Source organism: Ciconia boyciana, chromosome 3 (assembly GCF_034638445.1).
Source record: "Ciconia boyciana chromosome 3, ASM3463844v1, whole genome shotgun sequence".
Taxonomy (NCBI): Eukaryota; Metazoa; Chordata; class Aves; order Ciconiiformes; family Ciconiidae; genus Ciconia; species Ciconia boyciana.
In genome coordinates this window covers 103,524,413-103,548,420 of record NC_132936.1, presented here as the reverse complement: position 1 = coordinate 103,548,420, position 24,008 = coordinate 103,524,413, and the positions used below count along the sequence as shown (strand labels likewise).

General features: G+C 39.1%; 1 long non-coding RNA gene across 3 annotated transcripts in view; it reads left to right on the top strand.

Moving 5' to 3' along the window:
- The window catches only part of LOC140649541 (uncharacterized), a 60,252-nt gene that overhangs the window by 22,040 nt on the left and 14,204 nt on the right, over positions 1–24,008 (top strand). For all 3 annotated transcript variants that reach the window (XR_012041646.1, XR_012041647.1, XR_012041645.1), the window contains exon 3: positions 23,844–23,966. This is a non-coding gene — a long non-coding RNA (uncharacterized lncRNA). The remainder of the gene's footprint in view (positions 1–23,843; positions 23,967–24,008) is intronic.

Here is a 24,008-nt window from a genome sequence, read left to right as displayed (position 1 = left end):
TTTTTAAGTGAATGCATGTTATGTGCAACTGAAGATACTATATAATATCTGTCTATATATTATATAATATAATATCAAGATAATAATACCTTGTTTTATTTCATTTTCCTTTGACAGTGCTTGTATATCTTCTTCCTCTCTTACCAGTCTCAGTTTCTGCATCAAAATGGCATGTTCACATTTGAAAAGTTTTTCACCAAAGACTTGCATCTTTTTTCAGAATACTTGTGTCTTACCTGAAACTTGTCTGGTAGCTCCAGAGAACACTAGCATGTGAGCAAAGACGGCACAGTACAGATTAAATCTTTCCAAAGTCCATGTTCCTCACTGAGGAACCGTGTCATGATGGTTTTGAGGTTAGTGTGAAACTTGAAAGCTGATTTTTCTGACAAATACCGGGTCTGGATTTGTACAGTGAATCTGCCTCTCAGAAATCTGGGTCAGCTCATCTTGTCTGTTTTTTTGCTGTTATCGCAACCCAGGTGTAAGAGACTAGGGACTGATTTTTGTCATGCAAGATATGATGGAGTATATCATATGAATTAGGGTAGTATCATCTTGCTTCTCCAAATATGTGTGCTTTGGTGGAGGGACTTGAGAGAACAATGACAGAAGTTTCCTGTTGAACACCAGAGGAGATAAGTACTTAACTAAGTGCCCAAGCCAAAGGCTTAATAAAAAAGGAGTCAATTCAGTTTCCGAAAGCTCAAATTATCTTTTTAAGAGCAAATTCCAAACTCTGAACCACTGGCGTTTGTGTAGTAAGTATCACACTGGCATTTTGTACTGCCCATAATGAGATGAACCCAGGACTTACAGCATTAGCTACATCTACCTGTCCTGTGTTTTATCTAAATCTACCCGTCCTGGAAGTGTCTTTTTGTGGGTCTTTTTTCATGGGGGAAAGGAAGTTAGTCTTAATTTTTTACTCTAGGTAGGCTGCTTGTCCTTTCACAGTCATATTGATAGTGGACAACTCTATTGGGTTTGCCATGGGTGATGCTTCTAGGAGGTGTAACCTCTGTGGGACTGGAAGGCGTTCACCACCTTGCCTGAGGCAATAGTGAGGCAGTTACCTTACGTCAGCGTTCACTGTGCGTGTCACTTTTCCATATCCCTGATCAAAACTTGGTAGTTTAGCCAGAATAATTTTTAAGCTGCATAAGTAAGAACATTTCTGCAGTGTGCATTTTTTAAGTTCTCTTCTAATGGAGAGTTATTTTGTCCTTTGCTAGGCCTTTTTATTTTAATGGTTGCAGAGGTTAAAGGGATGTCTTGTGCTCAGACTTTAATGCTACCTTTATATGGCTGCAGAAAATAGCTTAGTGATACAACCCTTATACTTGTAAGCCTGAGGATCCCTGGAAGTATAGGTCAGTTGCAGCATATTAAGGCTGCTCTTCACTCAGAGCCACTAAAATTTTAACCTTTTTTATGTTTGCATGCAAATAATCATGTATTTTTAGAGTTGCACAATTTCCAACTGCCCCCCCCCCAGCCTTGTTCTGATGTGCTATTGAGCTGAAAATAAGAACCTAGGTCCCCGTCTTGGGCTCTGTTCCAGCAGTGCTTAGGTACTCAGGAACAGATGCTTCTTTCTCATACTGTCTGTTTACTTGCCGTTGTTACTCAGTTCCTTTAAATCATGGCACTAAGATGCCAGCAATCCAGATACCAGAGATTCTGCTTCATTTCTCCCATAAAGAAATCTGATTTGGCAATTTTCTATTCTTTGACTGGAACTTTTAAAGACACTTTAATTTTATGTATTTTGGCTTTCTGTAAAATACCTCATACACTGTAAATGAAGATGTATCATCTCAGAATCGAGTCACATGTTTAATTGCTTACTGCATTTTGGTGTAAATCCGTGATGTCCTGACCTAAGAAACAGCACATGATTATTTGTAAGCTTGCCATATCTAGGAGGAAATTTGATAAGTCTTTCAGAATCTGCGTTGTAAGGCCAGTAATTGCTGTGATCCAATAAGGGAGCCCTCTGTGGTGGCATCACTCGAGAGAGTAAGCGTGGTGTGACTGCTGCTGGCTTCTCGGATCACGCTGTCTAATGAAAGATTAATGAGGAGATGATGCTTTGTAACAAACATCTAATACTGCCACCAGGTCACAAGTTTGTTTTGAACCAATCAATAGAATTCATTCTCCTAAAGGTAGCTAATGATAGCATGCTTATGAGAAATGAAATGTCCTGCAATCTAAGACAGCCTGCTTGTTCTTACTGTGTCAGCTTTAAAGAAACAGTATTCATTTTATAATGTCATCTAAACCTTGGAAAGAAAGAAAAGTTTAAATCCTGAGGGAAAATGTTAAGGAAACTTTAAAAAAAAAAAAAATCAAGAAAACTGAACTAAGGAAATCCTTAAATTAAAAACGAATCTGAATTAAAACTCAATGAAACATAAGGGGAAAAAGAAAAAAGTCTCATCCTCTGAGTTAATAGTATCTGAAAGAAAAGAAAGTTTGATTTGACCTTGGCATTTAAGGATCAGATGTACATTAATGTTTGTGTTCTTAATCCTAGGAGTGACTCCCTCACCTGTGACAGGCAGGGGGTCCTCACCTATGTCATATTGACCCATCTGAGCACAGAGGGAAATAAATTAGACCATCATTCTGCTCCTCTTCTTGTACTAACAGAGGGCCAGATAAGTTTCTAGAAGTTTCTTCTAAGTTTCTGTAACCTAGATGAGTCTTTTTTTTTAATTATACCAGCTATATTAATTCCAGAAAGCAAGTATAGGACACAGAGCAGGGCATGTATTCAAGTATTTCCCTCAGAGATGATCCTATGAGAGACTGAACAATCTGAGAATTAGGGGGCAGAATAAAGGAAACACAAAGGCAATATTTTCTTCTGAACTTCTCGCTAAAACCTTTGAGCTGGGTTTTGGGTTCTTGCTTCTATCTAAGTAATATCGTGCCGTGAAAGTGTTGGCAGTGAGTTACTGTAGCTAAATATGGAATAAGATACTGTAAAATATGAATAATGGAGCTTGACTTCTGAGCTCTTGATTATGAGACTTCAGTTTTCCAAGCTGCAGAATGGGAACTCCCTACTGTTCTCTTAAAAAAACAATATGTTCAAATTCTCTAATGAAAGATTCTGATTTTCATAGCAAAATAGTATTGCTGTCCTGTAGGTATATATAGGACCATACTGACCTGGCTCCAGTTACTTCTTAGGTACAAAGTAATATTTCAAAAAATCATGAAAAATTTATTTAATAAATGAAAATAGTATTTGCTTAATATTTAGGATACTTGCTTGTGTGGTACTTTCTTTCTGTCTACATTGGTAATATCATAAACTTTGTAAATGTTAGTATTATTTTCATTAACAATGTTACATTCCTAATACCTGGAACAAATTGAAATTGTCACCAAACAAAATCAATTTGTCATCAAAATATCAATACCAGATCTACAAAAGATATTAAAAGCCAGGAGAATTTTCATGCTAACATCATTTTACAGGAGCACAGGTGCACCAAAACACTTCCTTGCAGTGAGTAAGCAGTCTATTTGGTGAGTAAGCCACTTCTAAAGCACTGAATAGCAATTCTAATAGCAATTTCAGACTCATATTTTGCCACTTTTACACAGTTGTAAGAAAGATATATATTGTCATTAGATGACATTTCTTAATGTTTAGCTTTCTAGTTTTCATTGTACAGTAGGGGTGAGAACAAATTAATTACCCCTAGCTGCAATTTGAGGATCTTGCTTCAGTCACTGAAGCAGTATCGTTTTTATTTGATTTCTTCGCCTCTGTATCGATTGCATTTTCCTTCCAGACTGCACTGTGATCAATTGCTATCGTGTTTCTTGGATTAACTTGGATTTCTCATCTTTTCTATTTCCACTTCCTTTTTTCCATTCCAGTAAGTGCTTTAAAGTTTTAAATGTTTAAATAGAACCTCTTTCCCATAAAGCTTGGAATTTGCCAGGATCCCTTCCTAGAAGAGGAGTATGGTCTAATGGTCAATACACACCTGGGAGATGGACACTGCTGTGTTCTTATCCTGGTTGATTTACTTTTGTGGCCTTAGGCAGGTCTCTAAACTACCTACCACGAGAGCCATGAGGATTAATAGAACAGGCAAAGTGCCATGTAATGCTTAGCATTATGTCTGACTTTAAGAATACTGTACATTTACTGCCAGCCTTGAAAACAAATTCTATGATATTAGTGGGGGAAATTGTGTTTTTTCAGTGATCTTGCCTGAAGAATGACAATAAGATTCCTGATTCCAGCAATACGAATTTATAATTACACAGACTTTATTTTCGTGATGAAATCAAACTCTGTCATTTCTTGGTAACTGATATTTCTGCTAAAATTTCCTGTAACTCTTAGAGAATAACAGAAGTTTGTCTGTATATGTGAGGATCCATGTTGAAATAAATTTCAGAGTTGTTGCTATCTGTTCTGGAACAGAAGATGAAAAAAATAGATATCCAGAAGAAAAATATGCTAAAACTGATGTCTACAGAAACAAAGTAGTATGTAATGCTGGTCATTTTAAATTGTAATTATTTACACATGAAGGATATTGTAAAGGAAATATTCAAAGTAGTGAATTTTGTCAGCTTGTTAATAGTTTGATCAGACTTGTCTTTCATAACAGATGTTTTATCTATTTTATCTACATCTTTAGCATTTATATTGTTTTTATTACTGTGTTGCCTGGGAGCTCAAGTCAGACTTTTCTGTAATTGCTCTATTTTGATTTCATTTTTCTTGAATATGAGTGACAAGGCCTTACATGTAATATGTTTCACTCTGATTAGCACTTTGTATCCTGACATTAATACTTCTCTGCCTTTTCTGGTAACATCTCACCCAGAATATCTTAGTGTTATCTGTGCCACATCACAGTGATTGCTCATAGTCATCCTCTGATGGACTAATACACCCTCTTCTTTCTCCTCATTTGTTATTTCCAACTTGTAACAGGAATTCTTACTCTGCTGTGTATGACCATGCACTTTATTTTATCTAATTTCATTCTGTTACTGCAGAATTACCCATTCTCCTTTGGCGTGGAATAAAGTCTTTCTTTGTACTAACAGCTTATCACAGACCTAATTTCTGTGCCAAGGTCACAAGGGAAAATATTAAGTATGTCCCAAGACAGATACTTGAGGAATTACCCTAACAGTTTCTCTCCAGCCTGATGCTTTCAATTGTTTTCTCTTTAGTCAGTGCTATAGAAATACAAGGACCTATATTCCAAATTTTCCTGTTAAGTTTATACATGGATCTTAGATTGTATAAATCATACTAAAGTGTGAAAATCTATCCCCCTACAGTGATCAGAAAAGTCTCTAAGTGGTTCCATACATTCTTCAGGTATTTGCAAAGCAGCTCTGCTCAGACCACTGTGCCAGCACTAAAATTTCCAAGCCGAACATCACATTTAAGAAGGCATCCCTGCAATTGTTACTTGCTCTGACTCTGCCCCCATGTAACCAGGGCTGTGCTTTGGAGCTGCCAGTGGTGGCATGCGTTTTTGAGCACCTTTCAACAGCAGAACAAGCCAGTGTTTGTCAGTAACTGGAGTTCAAGTTGTGGCATCCATATGCATGTGCTCAGGGCTTTATTCCATCATGTCTTGAACGCTGCCAAGGATGGAGAGTACAAAACCTCTTTGGACAACCTACTGCAATGCTTGGCTGGTGAAAAAGTTTATCCTTATGTCAAGTTGAAGCCTTTCTTGTTTCAATTTGTCTTTTGTGTCTTGTCCTTCTGCCATGCAGTGCTGAGAAGAGCCTGGTTCCATCTTCTTGGTAGCCTCCTCACAGGTATTGAAAAGTTGACTTTAGGAGGACCTAATGGCATCTCTTCTCCAGGCTGAACAAGCCCACTTCCATCTCCTCACCCAGCCTCAGCTCTAGCTCCCTGACCATCTTGGTGGCCCGTCAGTGAACTCACTCTGGTTTGTCAACATCTTTCTCATACTGGAAGGCCCAAAACTGGGTGCAATATTCTCAATGCAGTATTCTCAATACAGTTGAAAGTGTGCTGAGTGAAGGGGGATAATCACTTCTCATGATCTACTGGCTATGTGCCTGGTGGTACAGCCCAGGATATTGTTGCCCTTCTTTGCTGCCAGTGTCCCCAGCTGCCCAGCCAGCTGGTCTGCAGCCTGTACTGCTGCATGGGGCTTTTCCTTCCCAAGTGCAAGACTTTTGTTTGTCTGTGTTGAATTTCCTAATTTCATACCAGCCCAACCCTCTAGCCTATCTAGGTCCCTTTGACTGGTGGCCCTGCTCTTGAGCATATTTGACTGGTCTGCCCAGTCTGGTGTCACCTGGAAACTTGATGAGATCACACTTCATTGCCTCCTCCAGGTCATTGATAGATGTAAAACAGAAATGGTCTCAGTATAGACCTGTGTAGTACTCCACTTGTTACAAGCCTCCAGGCTGAGGACACCCCATTAACCAGTATCTTCTGAAACCAACCATTTTACCCATTACATCAATTCATCAATGCCACTTTTATTTTTGCCAATTCATTTATTAAGTTAAGTAACAGTTTATCATAGAAATGAATTGAAGCCATGATAGCGAGAGACCAGGATAGTCTGGAGGAAAGCAAGCTGTGGATAATACTACTGCTTTTAAATCTAAACTTTAAAACCTAAATTGATTTCATTTATTCTTAGTTGATCCTGAGCTAAGAAGTCTCTGAAACTGGATGCTCAGTGTAGCACAGTGTAGAGGCACCCAAGCTGGTGCATTATAATGATTTATAATGATATCTTGAATCTAGTGAGGTTCATTAACTCAGATGAAGAGCTGTGTGAGCCATGTTACTTCCGAACTCAGGCTTGCTTGAGAATCATTATAGTCATATTTGTGTGCTGTTGCTTAGGCACGGTGGACTTAAGCTAGCATGCACATTACTATTTTAGGTATATCTGCACCTGTATCCTCATTTATCTGCAAAGTAGGTAGCCCACCCAGAAATTTGACTGAGTTATTGGCTATGGGCTGACAATGGGGTCCCTTACTAACTAGGTAGTTGAGTCTGAGCATATGTCTTTAGTTCACATTTTCCAAGGCAACCTACTGTTTGTATTTTGCGTGTGATTTGGCAAATATAAATTGAGTCATTTTGGTAAGTTTGTTATCTGATGTCATTCACAAATTAAGCAGATGTTTAAATGATCCTGTTTACCTTTATAGTTATTTGCATTGTAGAATAAATGGTGAGGCAAGAACCCCTTTAAAACTAGGCCCTGAACATTTTGGTCTTGGTTTTGCTTCAGTTGAAACTTCTGAAAAACTTCCCACTAATGTCAGTGGGAATGAGGTGGGGCATGTCTATAGAATAAAGACATTATGTCAGCTGGTAATGGTGCAATGTGTGTGAATAAAAATGGTTTATCTCACTAAATGTTAAGAGGTTTGCCTGAAATCACTTTCAAGATCCTTTCTTGTTCTCTATACAGTAAAGTATGTAATTAGGGAACATGCTATACAGCAAACTCAGTTTGAAAAATTGATTTTTAAAGCATAAAAGAGGCAGTGACTGAAGTCCTGCCAGGCTCTATCGAATACTCACATGTATTATATTGTAAACATAATACGATTATACTGTATGTTGTCATAATAATTGGCAATGGTATTAGAGTCAGTCATTGAGTGCTTCGTTCATGTGGTAATAGATGACAAGGGCTACAACGTTTGTTGGCAGCAAACTTGTTTTCCTTTCTGTTTTTCTTAGTAAATTCATTTCAAAATAGTTTTGTGGGTTTTTGTTGTTTTTTTTTTTAAAACCGACCATCGTAGGATCCAGATGGCTTTATACCTTTTTAATGAGATTTGGGACATTCTCCTTAAAAGTGGTGTTTGCTCAGTGCTGCCACAAAGGCTGCATTCTTCACTTGTCTTAAAGCATGGCACTGTGACAACAGAGATGGGGAAGACTTAGTAGTGATCAACAGCATAGAGGGGTGGATTAAGCCAGATTCATTAGGATCCAGGACTGAAAGGTAGCATGAGTCAGGAGAGAACATAAAAACTGAGTCTGGAGGCCAGCGAATAATTTTAGATTACTGAGTAGGAACAGTTTATCTGTTAGTCTCCGTAGGCCTGATTCTGTAATCCTAACTCATGCAAGCCATGTCACTGGGTTCCAGCGGGCTGCCATGTGACGGGAGCTATTTGTTGTGAGTAAGCATGGCAAAACTGCTTCATTTATTTGCAAAGGTCCTGAAGGGGCAGCCAGGACAGATAACAACTGGGAAAGGGGCATTTTTCCTGATGAAAGTTCAAGACATTTGTTACTGAGTTAGTTGTTGGAGTTTTAAAGGACAAGGCCCTCTTAAAATGGTTTCTTTTAAGATCCAGACCATATGTATGACAAGGCTCTGCAGGATCCTGAAAGACAATTTGTGGTGGCTTGAGGCATTTGCAATAGGCATGCATTTCAGTTATGATGGAGTGAATTTCGCCTAATACAAGTTTAACTGCTGAAAAAAGGTTGCCTGTACCAGCTCTTCATCTTCCATCAAGTTCAAGCTATAAAACTTGAATACTTGAGCTTCAGACTCCTGCAAAATCAGCACCGACACACACCCTATGCATCACCATTCTTTTACCTTTACGTATGTCCTTCACATTTTGCCAGTTTGACTCAGCTTTTGCTGACTTCAGTTGCACATGATATAGCCATATGCTTCCCTTCCCAGGCTTCCATGCCTTTTCTTGTACTGTTTACGTGCCTGTCCCTGTGTCAGTCATTTTCCATCTCATTTCATGTGGTGTGCCGCTCTCCATCTCAAAGTCCGTTTGTGTCTGTCTTCATTCTCAGCGTTATTCTTTAGTGCCTGATTCTTTTTCAGTACTCTCCTTTGGATTACTGGCTGCAGAATATGCCACCTGCATGCATCTCTAGTTCTGCCAGCAGAACAAGAGTTGCAATATAATCGGTTCTACAAGAAAGTCTTGTTACTACAAAGCAGACATAGCTTTATTCTGTTTTGCACTGATGTATACACTTTGGCTTTCTTTGTTGACCACACAGGTGTTCTGAATCTGCCCAGGTAGTTATAGAAGGGATGGTATTTGGCTGCCATGAGATGTCTCTGCCTGTAGTCAGCACTTAGGAACACTGTATATCTGCGAGTGAAGAACAGCACCTTTAGTTGAATCTGCAGAGGGAAATGGAAATTGGCAGAATACTTGCCTGAAGTGATATTTATCATGGCCTCTATCACACTTTTTCCTCTTGAAAATGCTAGCAGATGTGTGACCTCCTATGTGGTGTGGTGCAGCATGGGGTAAATTAGCCCAGTACTGGGTCATAGGGAAAAGGGGCATCCGTTTGAACCACTAATACAGTATCTTAGTTCTTTAGGGATGTCCTATCCAGGGGATGTCCTTCTGTAACTGTGTTTAATTTGTGAACATCTTTTAAAAATCACCACCCAAAATGGTTTAGTGATTTAAGACTATGTTGAAAAACAAATTAAATAGTTGTTAATTACAATATCTCAACAATTTCCAGTTAGAAAGCACAAAAATTAACACTGTAATGTTTTTTCAGCATTGTAAGGTTTCTATTTACCTGTTGGGGTATCGTCTGGTATCAGATGAAATTGCTGTGGTTTTTCCTCACTAAGATGTAGCACTAGGTGCATGTGTATATTCTAATGCACAGTGGATTCTCAACTCAGGTATATTCATTGCAAACTACAGGTGTTCCAAGTGCTTTTCTCATCAATATTCTGATTGTTATTTATGTGGCTAATCAGCATTTTAAATAAAATTTTGCGCATAAAGAGTCTATTCCTCCAATGGGGACATGCTAACAGGTTCTCTCCCTACACAAGTGCTCTGCACAGTAAGACATGCATCAGCTCCCTGGGATCAAAACAGAATCAGAACAGGAGAGTTTTCGTAGCACACAAAGTAGCTGAAAATTGTCTTTTCCATCTCATTTTTTGTGGTGTACTTTACACCCTGTGAAGCAAAATCTATTCGTGCAACAGCACCCAGTACTGTAATTGGGACTGATTTAGCTTGTACTTTAACCATGTAAAAAAAATCCTGATGTCTCGACAGTTTTTTGTGACTTTTGCCCACTCTGCAGCTCTTTAGACCATGAAAAATCTTGAAGGCACAGCTGTGCTTAGCCACACCTCTTTCTCTGAAGGGAATGGCATAATCTGATAGAAAGGTTTCCTGTACTAGAGCCAGTAACCAGAAGTTGGGCCTGTTTATATCCTCTAGACTGGAAATTCAGAAAAGGGTAGGTTTGACGTTCCTGATATTCTAAGGTAGTATGCTTGAAGGCACACAATGACCTAGCCTTAGGAAAATACACTCTCCAAATGTTTACAGCTTTTTTTGTACCTTGTACCAAACAAGGAAAGGAGCACACGGACACAGCGTTTCCTTGATGAGTCATCTTATTCCTTCCAATTCTCCCTTTAATAAAATTATTTGCAAAGAGGCTTAAAGCTGTTTTCTTCAAAGTGACACTGTTTATTAGAAAACTGAAAGATCATGAGTTAGCTTCTGCTTCTTGCACATTGATAAATTTACACCTCTCTTTTTTTGGAGGCAACTCAAAGGGCAAATGCAGAGTTTGTAAGCATGAGTGCTGCACCACTTTGGAGTCATGCTAAACTCTTTGTACTTCGTAGTACCCTACCGTTTCAGTAAGTACTGTGGAGAATGTTGGCCGTCATCCTTTAAACAGTACAGTATTTGCATTTCTCTTGATCATCTGTCCCAGAGCAAAGTTCAGTAGGTTGAGGAAGTATTTTTAAGTGCAATTGATCTAAAAATATATCAAAAGGAAAACTACTGTATATGAACAAATTATGGAGAGGCTTTATATATAGGCTTGTTGATGTCTGTAAATAGATAAAACGAGGAAGCAGCAGCTTATGACATGGTTATTTCTGGAAAAGCGGAAGATCTGCCTGTCTTTATTACACCATGCACAGAGCCAAGCAGTTGCTCCTGAAGAAATTGTGAGTGGAATTAAGAACCCCAAAATTAGAAAATTAGAACTATTTCTGTAGTGTTATGAACTCTTTGCTCCAGATCTTGCCTCTGCAAATCAATGACAAATCACATGTTAATGTCAATGGGATCAGGCCTAGGATTTTCGCTTCCCTCTTCCCCCTGCCTTTTCTTTAAACAAAACACTTTTCCTTTCCAGGGAATATCCGTTCTGATGATAAGCCTGAGGATCTGACAATCTGTAGCGATTTCTGGCAGATCTCAACACAGAGTACTCCAAAATTAGTGAAGTGGTGTCAGCTCACTTCTTCAGAAGAGAGAGTAAAATATATTTAGTGTATCCACAGGGCGGAAAAAAGCTAGAAGGAACTACTAAGTCAGTTAATTTGCTCTCAGTATCGTAGGTCATTATTACCCAGTTACCTCTGTATAGAATATTTTGTGTTCAACTGCAGTAGGAAGCATCCAAATACATGCTGAGCTACAACACTCAAAAAGGTATCCAGACTCAAAGACCTCAAGAACTAAGATGCCATTGAGGATTCCCATGGTAATTTGAGTTATAAATAACTTGTTGTTTAATATGCTGTGTTTCCTACCTGAACTTTGTGTTTACACTAAAGAACTCTGTAGGAGCCAGTATCTTCTGTGATATATTAAGTCGAGCTAGTTAATAATGTTAACAAGTGAACTTTAAGTCTTTCCTTCAAACATGTCTCTGTAAGACATTTTCCTCTTCAAATAATTTTGTCTGCTTTTTTGTATTCTGTTTTGAAAACATTCTTTCTAAAATATGAAACTTGGTGTGGTGTTTCACTGCAGGTTTCACCAGTGTTGCATATAGTTGTATAAAGCTGTTTTGCTTTTGTATCTATACATACAAGGATCATATTAGGTTTGGTTTTTTTCTTGCTACAATGTCAGCTGTTTGTCACCTGTAATCCTTGGTACCTTTCAGACCATGTGTTTTCTAGGGAGGAGACTTGGCTGCTAGTGGAGCTTTGAGTTTTAATCCCTTTGCATTTGGCTGTGTTAAGACATGTTTAATTAGAATGGGCTTAATTTATTAAGTGATTCAAATTGGTCTACATGACTATCTTCAGCTTTCATCCTCACAATTTTTTTAATCTCACAAATCTTATTATCATGGATGTACATATTTATTTCCAAATCACTGATCATTTATATTTATTTCCAAATCACAAATGATAAGCCCTAAAGTTTGTTACAAGTCTCTGTTCATTATTACTTTGTTAGATCTTTCAGTTTTCAGTCGATTTAACACATTTTATTGATATTGTGTTGTGCTAATTTTCATAATGAGAATGTCATACACTATTAAGTCAACTGTTCTCCACAAATATATTACAAATATACAATTACTTTCATCAGCCAAACATCTGTCTCATCAAACAATGCAATAACTTTATTTTACGAGATCTGTTTGCCACAAAACTGGGTTGACTGATATTAATTATATTCCAGTACTTTAATTCTTTATTGATTTTATAACAGCTTTATTAGCTGGAAGTAACGTCAGACTAGCTATCCATTAGCTCTCTGAGTCATCTGCTGGCCTTTGTTATTATTGGCACAACATTAGCACTTTTCCAGTCAAATGGAATTTCCCTGGAATGCCTTAATTTATTAAAGTAAACATGATTAGTTCTCAGGCCTTCTCAGTCTTAGTTCTTAGGTGTGAGGTAGATGGATTGGCTGATTTTAAAATGTTTATTTCTAGTACCTGTTGTATAATATCCTGCTTGGTTACTAAGGGGCTGGAAAATAGTTCAACATCATCATGTCACATAAGAACATCTATCCAAGTATGGGATAGAAGTATTTCTAAAAATTTCTGTCTGTCCTGCATTGTTATTAAAATTTTTATCATTTCCATCTGGGAAAAGGTTTATATAACTGCTAGGACTCTTGTAGTCTTGATTTTTTTAATTTTTTTTTTAATTCTTCATGTTACATTGGTCCTGTCAGCTGTGGACTTTCTGATAATGTTTCAAGCTTGCCTTGTCGATTTTTTTCCCTTTAACTCCTAATTCATATGGATTATTACTATTTATCTGCATTTATTATAGAGTACTTTTTATTACAAACTACTGCTCACACTTGAGTAGTGAAAGAAGACACAATTTTTAGCCAAATTTATCTTCTCCTTGACTGTGGAATTACAAATCCTTGACCACCCTAAGATTTCTTCTTAAAGAAACTTCTCACTCTTGACTTTCCCACATCAATTTCAATCTGTGTTTTAATTACTCTTCTAGGATACAGAAGTTGCAGGTTCCTGACAATTGTAACATGTGTACCACGCTCATGGCTTTATGCATCAGTGTCTTCCTCATCTCTCCTACTCATTCTGCCCTCTTAGTGTGTTTTTGGCATTTAAATCAGGTGAATCATTGCACAATGCTCACTAATAATAATGGCATCGTTCTTTTGCATTGGTGATAATTTCATGTTCTCTGGCTTATTACCTCTTCCAATCTCAATACATAAAGGCCTGAAAAATATAATCTTTTAATACTCTTTGCCACGCTAATTCAATTTCTTCAGGGACTGTTGGAGCATGTACTGTATTTGCCTTCTTACCAACTTCCTCAGGTGTTGCTACTTTAACATTCTCCTGCCTACTCCAGCTTATCTCCAGATCAGAAAGAGATAACACTTGCACCATCCTCTTTTAGAGTTTTTCTAAGAGGCAAGATTACCATGGGGAGTGGATTTTCATAAAAGCCCTGTTAATAAAGTCTTCCCAAGTCATGCACTTGTTTGTCTGTTATCCATCTGACCCTGCTTACTCTGAGGATAATGCCATCTGTTCCAGAAGTGATGCTGCAAAAAGGAGATTTCGGGTATATTTCATCACTACATTATGTTCTCTATGCAAAATTTTCACCAGTGTGCCTTCCACAGCGATATACCAGCAGAAGCCAAAAGTAAATCTCTTTTTTTTTTGATGGTCTTATACAGCAGGCCCTCCTTTTAATTTTGTGCATTTTGCCTCTGTGACTCAGGCTCCTGCATCTCTGGAGGATGTGTCAGCTTTTTATTCCAAACTAGTGTGTGTTTTTCTTTCTTGTTTTAGAATACTGTGTAGTAAATTCAATGGGATGATGTAAAGGGTGTTGAGGGACCTCTAGCACCCAGCTGATTTGTTAATGACATTAAAGGCTGCTCTCCAGGAGCAGAGCACACTGCATATTTTGCAGTGAGTGTTCAGATTTGGTCAGCATTCAGAAACAATAGCCATTCGGAGGTCATAAACAAAAAATGCGGCTTGGACATACCTCCTTGCTTTAGTGTTTTAGATCAAATGCCTTCCAAGGGCAGGGCCCTTAGTGCAATTCTCCCCTCTGACTTCCTCTTTCCTTCCTGAAATAAAATAATCGTTGCTGTAGGTTCTCCTGTCTGCAGCAGGTACTCTCAGCAAAAACTGTTTCCTTAATACACGTATGTTGCAATTAAGCCTTTTTACAAGTTATTTTAGTAATATTCCTGCTTAAACCTGCCAATTAGCACAGACTGGAGAGGAAACTGGAAGCAAAGAATTATTTCTTTCAGTACGTTTTCCTATCTGAGAACAGAATACTGATAGATGATGAGCAGAGAGGAAAAGACAGCTGACAACTGCAACAAATTCAGCTGCACCTCTTCTTTCATGGGCTTGCGGTCTGGTTTATAACTGAGGAAGGAGAGGAACAAGAAGCAAGGGGGATTAGAACGTCCAAAGAATTTTAAATGCAGGCTTTTCTTTTCCTAATTCCTAGCTATTTTGTACTCTGTTAAAATGGTCATCTTATGCAGATTTCATCTGATACTTTCCAGTGATAGAGACTCAAAACCTAATGATGCCTGAGTGTCACACGTTTAACCAGTGGTCTTGATATGATTTGTCCAGATCATGTTGCTAAAGAAATCTTTAGATCTCGAGGGCCCATAAGAACATTTATTTCCTTCCTGAATGAAGATCATGGAAGTACTTTCTGTAAAAGCCAGTACAGTCCTACTGTAGTGGCATTGTTATATTTGACATGATAAATGCAGAAGAAGTACTAAGAAAGAGTCACAGTGGCTGGGCCATAGAGTCTTTCTGAATCCAGACTTGTTTGGCTGTTTTGAAAGAGAAAATGAAATTGTCACATGGTTGCTGATTACATAGTGACTGAATTGTTTCAAACTACGTGTGCTTTGGGAGATAAGAGTCTGCAGCTGGGAAATCTCCAGCATGTGACTGGTACAGCTGTGTTTGATAGTGTGATTAAGCTTTACTGCAGACCTGAGTATTTCACCGCCTTGCATCTGTACCTGTGGGTGTCTGCCTGTTGCAGCACTCAAGTAATTGCCAAACATTCGCAGGCTTTCAGAATTTGCATCAGCATGTGAACATCCGAGCCGCTTGAACTGTGGTAATCTTCTGCTGATAAAGCAATAGGGAAACAGAGTACCAAGTGCAGCGAAGAAGAAAATGTCTCTTTAAGGGTAAATACCCTTAAGTCATCTGCATTTGTGCCATCCTGCCAAAGGTCATAAATAAATGGTTAGGAAAAGGGGAAGCTTGGACTTCTGCTTTTCTTCAAGCTATTTTTATGCTTATCCATCCCCACCTTGTTCCTACGTTTCCTCCTTCTGTGGCATCTTGTCAGCGATCAAGATGGTGAGTTGTTCGGGACAGGAGCTCTTTGTTACTTACTGGTACAGAGCCAAGGATAATAGACCCAGTTCCTTATGGGGTTTATAAGGTATTTTTTTTTGGTAGTATAAACCTGTGATTTCAACTAATCATTTGTTGGTTGACTCATTTTGACCCACTGCATTGTCTAACACGTAGAAGCGTTAGGCAGTGGGTTGTGCAAACTGTCGTCGCATTCATGTGGCAGAAGGGAGATGCTGCACTGTGGCTTTGAAGTGACCCCTCGGAGGGTTGCAAAACAGGTCTCTAGCTACATGGTTGGAAATTTGGATCATTAACAGTTGCAAAGCATCACTGTGATGACTTCACCTGGTCAGTAGTCAAACTTTTTCACAATTCTGCCACTCCCTGGAGATTTTCTAACACACTGTGGGCTCCACCATCTCTCCCAGATATGAACTCATAGCGCAACCTGGTAGTGAGCAGCAAGCTCCATGACATTCCGAGAAACCATCTCTCCTGGGTTTTAGGGTACCAATTATATGGTCCCTAGAATACTATGATCCCTGACCAGAGTGATTTAGGAAAAAAAAAAGGCACTGAAGCACCGGTTTACAAAGTTTTATACATTGTGAGAAAAATGCACTATTTTTCACCGTTTGTAAAATATTTGTGGGATAATGTCCCTTGAAAATACATTTAGCCTTTGCTTTTCAGATTTATCATCTGTTTCTTTTATATGTATGATGCCCTTTTAGGATCCATAGGCTCTGATCTTCCTCCTCTATCTCAAAACTTCTGGCTTTGGGTTTGGATTATAATGGTGCTGCTTCAACCTTCCCGCCAAAGCTTTGTAATATGTTTAAAATATGTTTTCCTCTTGATGTGTATCACCTTATGTTTCTAGAGACCGAGTAGGGCTTTTTCTCTGATATTTAATTAATTGTTTCAAAATGCCTAATGGGGTGAGATATTGCTTGAGAGGATTTTGGTCTAGTGTTTAATTTTATACCTGCAATTTTTCACACATTGTGGTGAGAAGGTCTGTAGTGAAATGCTGTAGCATGTTAACCTTACCTTCCCTAATTCTAAGTGTAAGCTGTGTTTCTAGACAAAATATAAGGTTTGTGCTCAGGGTTGCTTGTTATCACCTTTGCATTGTAAGTGGCAGAAAGGAAAGTTAGTCGTACAAATAAATGTCACTTTTTAAATACAGAACTAGATTCTCTATCTGCAGATTGGTATATTACTTATTAATACAATATAATTTCTTCTTATAATATTTTTTTAAAAATTCTTCCTTTGCGAGGCCTCTAGGGCCTGATACTTCAAAGGTCTACGTATTCTCTGCCTTCACTCAGTTCATAACGAAGAGCAACCTATGCCTTAGTTGATCTGGTTAATTAGTCAAAGGATAGCAAGAGATGACACAAATGTTTTATAGAGCATGTAGTAAGGATTAGCACAACAGCAAAAAATCATGAGATGAGCTATTATTATTCCCCTAATTTGTTGGTTCCTGATTTCCGTATGTTAAATATATTTCTCTGTATTGTGTTTGAGGAAGTAGTCAGATGAAAGGTCACAACTGTTTTATGAAAGTGCCTGCATCATATACTGATTCACTGTGTACAGGCAGTGTATGCTCAATGTATTTGGACTGTCCATTCCTTTTGTAGTTTGCCACGTGTTCTGCTGTGGGAACCTAACTTAAAAGGGATTAATTGGGCTGCAAATCAGTTAAATGGAAATGGTGTTGCAATATGGCTTTATGGACTCGAATGGGAAATTACATAGTTCATTTAAATTGCACTCAGTAAGAATTTAGGCCGCATCCCCAAAGTCTTTGAGATCTAATTTAGATGAGCAGATATTTGCTTGACAAAAGTAGGATGTGGGGGAGCATGGCCATTGCTTTGGTCATGAGATGGAGAACATGCTCCCTTCACTGACTTTTGTGATCGTATGCAAGTGTCGTAGCTTAAGGACATGTCGCCTCCCCAGATTCATGTTAAGATACATACAATGAAGTTGGGGTTGGGGATAGGATCTCTGTGACAGCTTGTGTGACCCAGAGCAGCAGTTTCGCTCTTGCTTTCCCATCATTGGCACTGGAAATGGGAAAACGCCCACAGCTGGGGTTTGAGGAAGACAGAGAGGGGAAAATCATGCGTCCCAGACAAAAACTTGGAGTAAAATAATAACCAAAGATTGTAATCAGGATGATGGAAGAGTCTGGGCTAGTTTTGTTTGTTTTTTCTTTAAGATTGTCCAGGGCAAAGTTGACACATTTTAAAATGCCGCATCTGCTCAATCATTTGGCTAATGTGCCTAGTTCTCTGTTACCACCAAATTATATAACGTGGCAGGATTTAGCCAGCCTCACATGCTTCACCACAGTGTGGTAGGTCATTTGACAGTATGAGGAACATAATATGGTAATTAGGGAATCTTGTCTGTCGTCTTTTTCCCCCCTCCAAAATAGACAATTTCATGCTTGTGGGAAGTTAGCATGTTAGCAGTTCTGGGAAGCGACACTTTCTCTTTATCCCCCGAACAGACACAATACGTACAGTTACGCTGCAGGCTTTCCCCTTGCTGGCATGACAGCATCTCCCCTCTCACGTGGAAATGCAACCTTTAAGGCTGAAAAAGCAGTTCAGGCCAGCTCAGGCGCTGAGCCCATTGTTATTACACCTTCTTGCTAAGACTAGCAAGACTTTAAAAACGAATTCCCTGTAACGTCAGCCAGAGCAGACAAGAGTCCAGGTTATCAATACTGATGCAAACGTGAAGCCCCATCTGCTAGAAGTACTATCTTTTACTTGAGACAACCAATGTCCTTCTCGTAAATCACACAGTCCAAAACTTCAAAACTGACTAATACAGTCCCAGGCACAGCTATGATATAGGAAGGGGCCTGCATGTGCATTAAGCAATCACGTGACTAGGTACTACTATATGGAATGAAGTAGAGAGAGAGACAGTCCTGTTTGCAATTCAGGTAAATCTACTGTAAAGTACTTGGAAACTCAATCCGTATTTAGGATCCTATCTAGGAAAGTACCACTGAACTTCTGTATGATACTCAGCAACTGAAAGCTAAGCAATTTCACTGATTCATTTCTGGACTAAGGCCTCGGGTTTCTTCTGAGGACGAGTATAATTGCAGCTCCTCTGCTCTGACCTTTCGTTGGCTTAATGTAGGCATCCAAGCTTGAAAGTTGTACATTGTACAAAGGGAGTTCGAGTTTGGTTTTCTCTTACTACACCTACAAGTGGAATGCCAGTCTGATGTGCTCAGACATGAAAATAAACACTGAGCAGAACAAGTAGAAGCACTGTTGGACACAAGGGTTCCGTATAACTTGGGCACCATAACTTCATTCTTATCATGCCATCTTGAAGATTTTTTTTTTTTAAGAAGAAATAAATCTAAATAAATCTATTTTTCAGCCTTTCTTCTTCAGGTGATGTAGGATTAATGTATATGGAATTGAACAAATTGTCTAAGTTTTATGGTGCACATCTTTAGAATTACCCTACAACATATTTATTGACTATTGCTTCATTCTAGGAGCCACTGTGTTTTCTGCAGCTAAAAGAAGGTTTTAAAACCTGATTTGGAATATGAACTGACAAAAGCGGGAAGAGAGAGAATGTCTCTGTAAAATGTCTGTAATTAGTCGCCTTCAAATATGCAGGCGTTATGCAATATAGGATCCTAAAAGTGATTTTATCCCCTCTTGATGGGCACGGAGCTTATCTCTTTTTGAGATCAAAATTTACAATATTCAAGGGGAAAAATTAGGACTACTGATTCGCCTTAAATTTATTTTTACAAGTATTTGTATAAATTCTCTTCTCCTATGACCAATTTAAGCTGTCTGTTTCATATGTAATTGTATCCAAGGGGAAGATGCAGCTGGGTTAAAGATATGTGTTAGTGTGTGCGCTTGAATATTCCATTATTAACTAGTGAGGTGATTTCCTGAAATCAGGAGGTTTTACCGATGCCCTTTATTTTATGTAATTTTATGTTAAAGAGATGATATTGTATTTTAAAAGATAGTCAAGCACATCAGCAATTCTGGAAAAAAAATAAGCGCAGGCTTCTTAGATATTTGAACAATTTGGACTATGGGCAATACTAAGTAGTCTTGGGGGAAGCACGTACGCAGAAGAAAAAGAGCTGAGTTTGGGAACTAAAACAGCAAAACCACAGAGTGAGTAGGAAGCATATCTTGGGTAAGAGTAAAGAAAAGCTGAGCAAGAGCTCTTGGGGCAGCATCCTCCTTTACTAGCTGGGGACGCTTTTAGCTGCCTCATTTGTTTGACTCTTGCACAGCTGGAAAGATCTGACCTTATAAGGGGCTTGTTAGTTTTATCTTGAAAGCACAGCTGATAAATAAATTGGGGGGGGGGGGGAACCGAACAAAGAGTAAAGTCAGTTCTTGTTTCTGCCTTCTGGCTGTGGGAGGTATCTACCCAGCCCTTCAGCCAGAGTCCAAGCACTCAAACAGGTTGAGTACCTGTATTTGGCACAGCTGAGAGGCTGAAACTGCGGTGAGGAGCACAGCCTGGAAACAGCATCAGAAGCCTCCCAAAAATGATCTGGCATTGATGATGAAGGTTTCTGAGCTCTCAGCAGCAGAGGTGCTACGGAAGAGTCCCGCTCCTCCCCTGGCCGCTCCCTCCTGTCCTCTGGCTGTGGCAAAGGCTGATCCAGCAACCTCTGCAGCTGTGCTGATGGGGTGGAAAGTCCAGTGAGCAAGGTGGAAGTGGGTAACAGGCATGAGCAGATGGGGGAATGCCTTGAAATGATAAATTAATACTAGTTATTAAAACTAACAGTTAAAACTAGTTATTATTTGTGAACTTGATGATAATTAAACCAGTTACTATTTTAGAGTAAAATTCTATACCACTATCTTCTAGCTGGAAGGACCTCCAGAATCCTGAGTTTTGTCTAGGTGGTCAGGTAAAAATGTTAAGAGCTGAATAGTTCAGTTGGTGCCAAAGTTAAATGTGCTTCAGCAGTGATTAACGATCAGATTCAGCCTCCACTGAGGCTGTGGTTTCACAAATGCTTCTTTCTCACAGTATTGCCATCCACTCACTGTTCATTCTTGCTTGCTTCCCACCTTTACCCGCATATTCACTTGTGCCAGTATGACAGTTTGTGTGACTGCACAGTGAATTAGATCGGGAAACTAATTCAGTTTTAAAAAAATCTTTTTTTGGGGGGCAGGATAGGGTTATTTTCCTTAATACAGTTCAATGTGTGCTGTACCAGCAGTTGTCCTGGCACAAATAAGGTTGTGGTGTAAGGTGGGAATAAGCTGGAGGGAACAAGGTATTAAAGCCAGCACTGTTGCTGAAAGAGATGTTTGTGAAAATACACCTTGTTTTGGTGCAGAGCAGCAGGGAAAAGGGTGTAACTAACTCTTCTGGGAATTGCTGGGTTATATGTGGTCATTTTGCTTAGAACAGAGACCTACCTCTGAGTGCCTGTGGACCCCCATTCAGATCCCTCTTTTCTGCAGCAGGCTGAACAGAAATCTCATTGCTTCTAAACTCTGGAAGAGCATGCTGTGCTAGACTGGAATGGATGTAAATTTATTCACTGATAGAAAGAAAAAAACCCCAACCAACCTGAAATTTTCTGTATGATACTGTTGTTCTTTGGTGCAGTCATCTCATTGTCCTTTTCTCCATTGTGCCCTGGGCACTGCTGCCACAGGAGATGCTGCAAATGGCCAGTTGTGCTGCACAGATCTATGTCCCTTCCAGGTATTCAACTCAAATCTGCCATTCCTTGTGCTGTAAATCAGCCCTCCTGGACTGCAGTGGCTGCACAGACAAGCTGTTCCCTCCTTTCCTGTGTATCTCATGAGTTTCCCTGAACTGTAGTGCCCTCAGGTACAGGGCCCTCCTTGCCTTCCTTTTTCCTGATGTAATATAGTAAGATTTTGCTCTTTATCCGGTGCTTTCTACTTACAGTTCTCACAGCTAGGTAAGGACCTTCTCATTTCTTACACGGAAAAATAGACATAGGTGATTGTAGCAGCTTGACCAAGATCACAGCCTGGTCTCTGTCCGAGCGTGGAATAGTTAAATAGCTCTCCTGACTTCAGGCCACTGCCCAAGTCACCTGCATCTTAACAAGGGACCATTCCTTCTGACAACTTGATTTGCTTATTTTTGTAGTTGCGTGTTATGTTTCTGTGGTACGTATTTTTCATTAATATGGGCTAACTGGGTCATTAAATAATGTTAATGAGAGCAAACAAATTCTGCTGTATGTCTGCATGCATGTCTCATTGCACACCTGAGACCACCCTCACCTGTATCACTGCTCTTATTCCAGTCCTAAGTTCTTCTGATGCTGTTATTGCCAAAGCACACAGTGCTGTCCTTGTGCAATGTAGGTAGATACCTGCTAAACCCCTTTGATACTGAGAAGCTGACTTCATGTGGGCCCTAAGGAGAGGCCTATCTCAGAGTCAGACATCGAGAGGAGCCTGCACATTGAAGTCAGTGACTTGATTCAGAAACCTAAATGGCATCAGAGTTGTGTCGTGTGACACAATGAGAAGGTGATTATATTAAAGAATAAAGAACAATAATTATCCCCTGACATTTTCTTTATTAATTTTTAAATCAATTTTATTATAAAAACTCATTGATCCCTTCAGTTCTGTGCATAGTCTGTTAACAGGTCAACTGCTTGAAGCCTTTCTCCATTTTTTACTCCGTTCTCAGTTGGGCAACTTTCCCATCAAAGCTGATGCCATTTTGCCTGAGTAAGAGGACCAGTAAAAAGGAGAGCGCATTTTAGGATTTGTGCCACGTAGCAGCGTTAAGAGTCTTTAAGGCTTCTCCTTAATCCCCAGCCTGACAGAGAAGCAAAGACACCCCATCGGCTCACCTGGCGCTCGCAAGTGTGCTCAGACCCGATGTTATCATCGTTGTGGCTGTATGTCGATGCTCCTATCTGTGTCCCAGTAAGTCAGTAATGAACCATTTTTTCGCTCCTCACTTTACTACACAGAGTCCTCTATCTTCAGGCTGTCAGATTTCTAAACAGGGTTGAAGCCATGAGTCTTCTCTGCCAAATGCAGTATGTCCAGGAGGTTACATTATACTGTCCTCTAGTGGTAAAATATTCTGCTTGCAATCTTATCTCAAAAGCAGGGTGCTTTCAGGCACTTCCTTCTCTATGTTATTCACACGTTAATACTGTTCCTGAAGAACCATCTTGCTTTGAAAAGGTTGCCTAATAATAATAAAAACATTCAGGAAGAAGTTCTTAACAGAGGAACTTCTGTAACAAAGTTGATGTGAACTGTGGTAGCGGTGCTTTGCTAACGTAATTCAGTTTCAGGTTTAGTTTTGAGTTTTGGTTGGCTGCCTCAGCCATTCTTCTGTGTTGTTCCTTGAACTCACAAGTGGAAGAATATTTGTTGGAGAAGTACAAAACATCAAGTCAAGGGATTTGAGTTATTGCTCTGTTTCAACTGTAAAGTGTTGGCGAAACTTTGGAATATCATTTTTCCCTGCCATTTTCTGTATGGCGAGTGGAGTGACAATAATAGCTACTTCATCACAGTGTTTGAGGGCTGTTAATGGAAGCAAGGTCCTCAGTGCAAAGAATATGTGGTGTAAAAACCAGTAATATGCAGCCTGTTACAACAGGACCAAACTCTTTGAGAGAATCCTGTCTCAGGAGTGGTATTTTTTATATGTTTGCACAAAATCAGGGTGAGCTCTTGCCATACGTAGATCACTGGTTTTAAGTTCTTTGTTTTTCAGTGAATTCTTGCCTAGTATCACAGACTCCAAAGCAAGATGGAGACTAAGGAAAAAAATCCAACAGATTTCAAATGTTTATTTTCCTTTCTTTACTTTTCATATAGGTATATTAGAATGTGTTTTGTTAATATGTTTAGACCTAAATGATTAAACCATTGATTAATTAGTGTTAATCAGTTGTTGATTTAACCTTTAAATTAAAAAAAATTATTAATTCTTTTGCAATAACTAGGAAGTAGTAATAATTTCAAGTTACTGTCTGATATCCATCTAACTAATGATACAGAGGTGAAAATTCCACCAATTACCCTCTTGATAATTAATAACTTTTCTAAGAGAACAAAATTCACATGCATTTTTCTGTACTCTTCCACAGGAATAAGTACAGAAAGAAAGATGTTCATAAGAAACCAAGCATCGCCTCCAGCCCATGTCACTTTTTTCCCCCCAAAGGAGCAGTCATCTGAGGGACTTTAGACCTCCAGAGTACATCAATTAGGTAAGACTTAATGATTTTCATGAGTCCAGACTGATGAAAAGG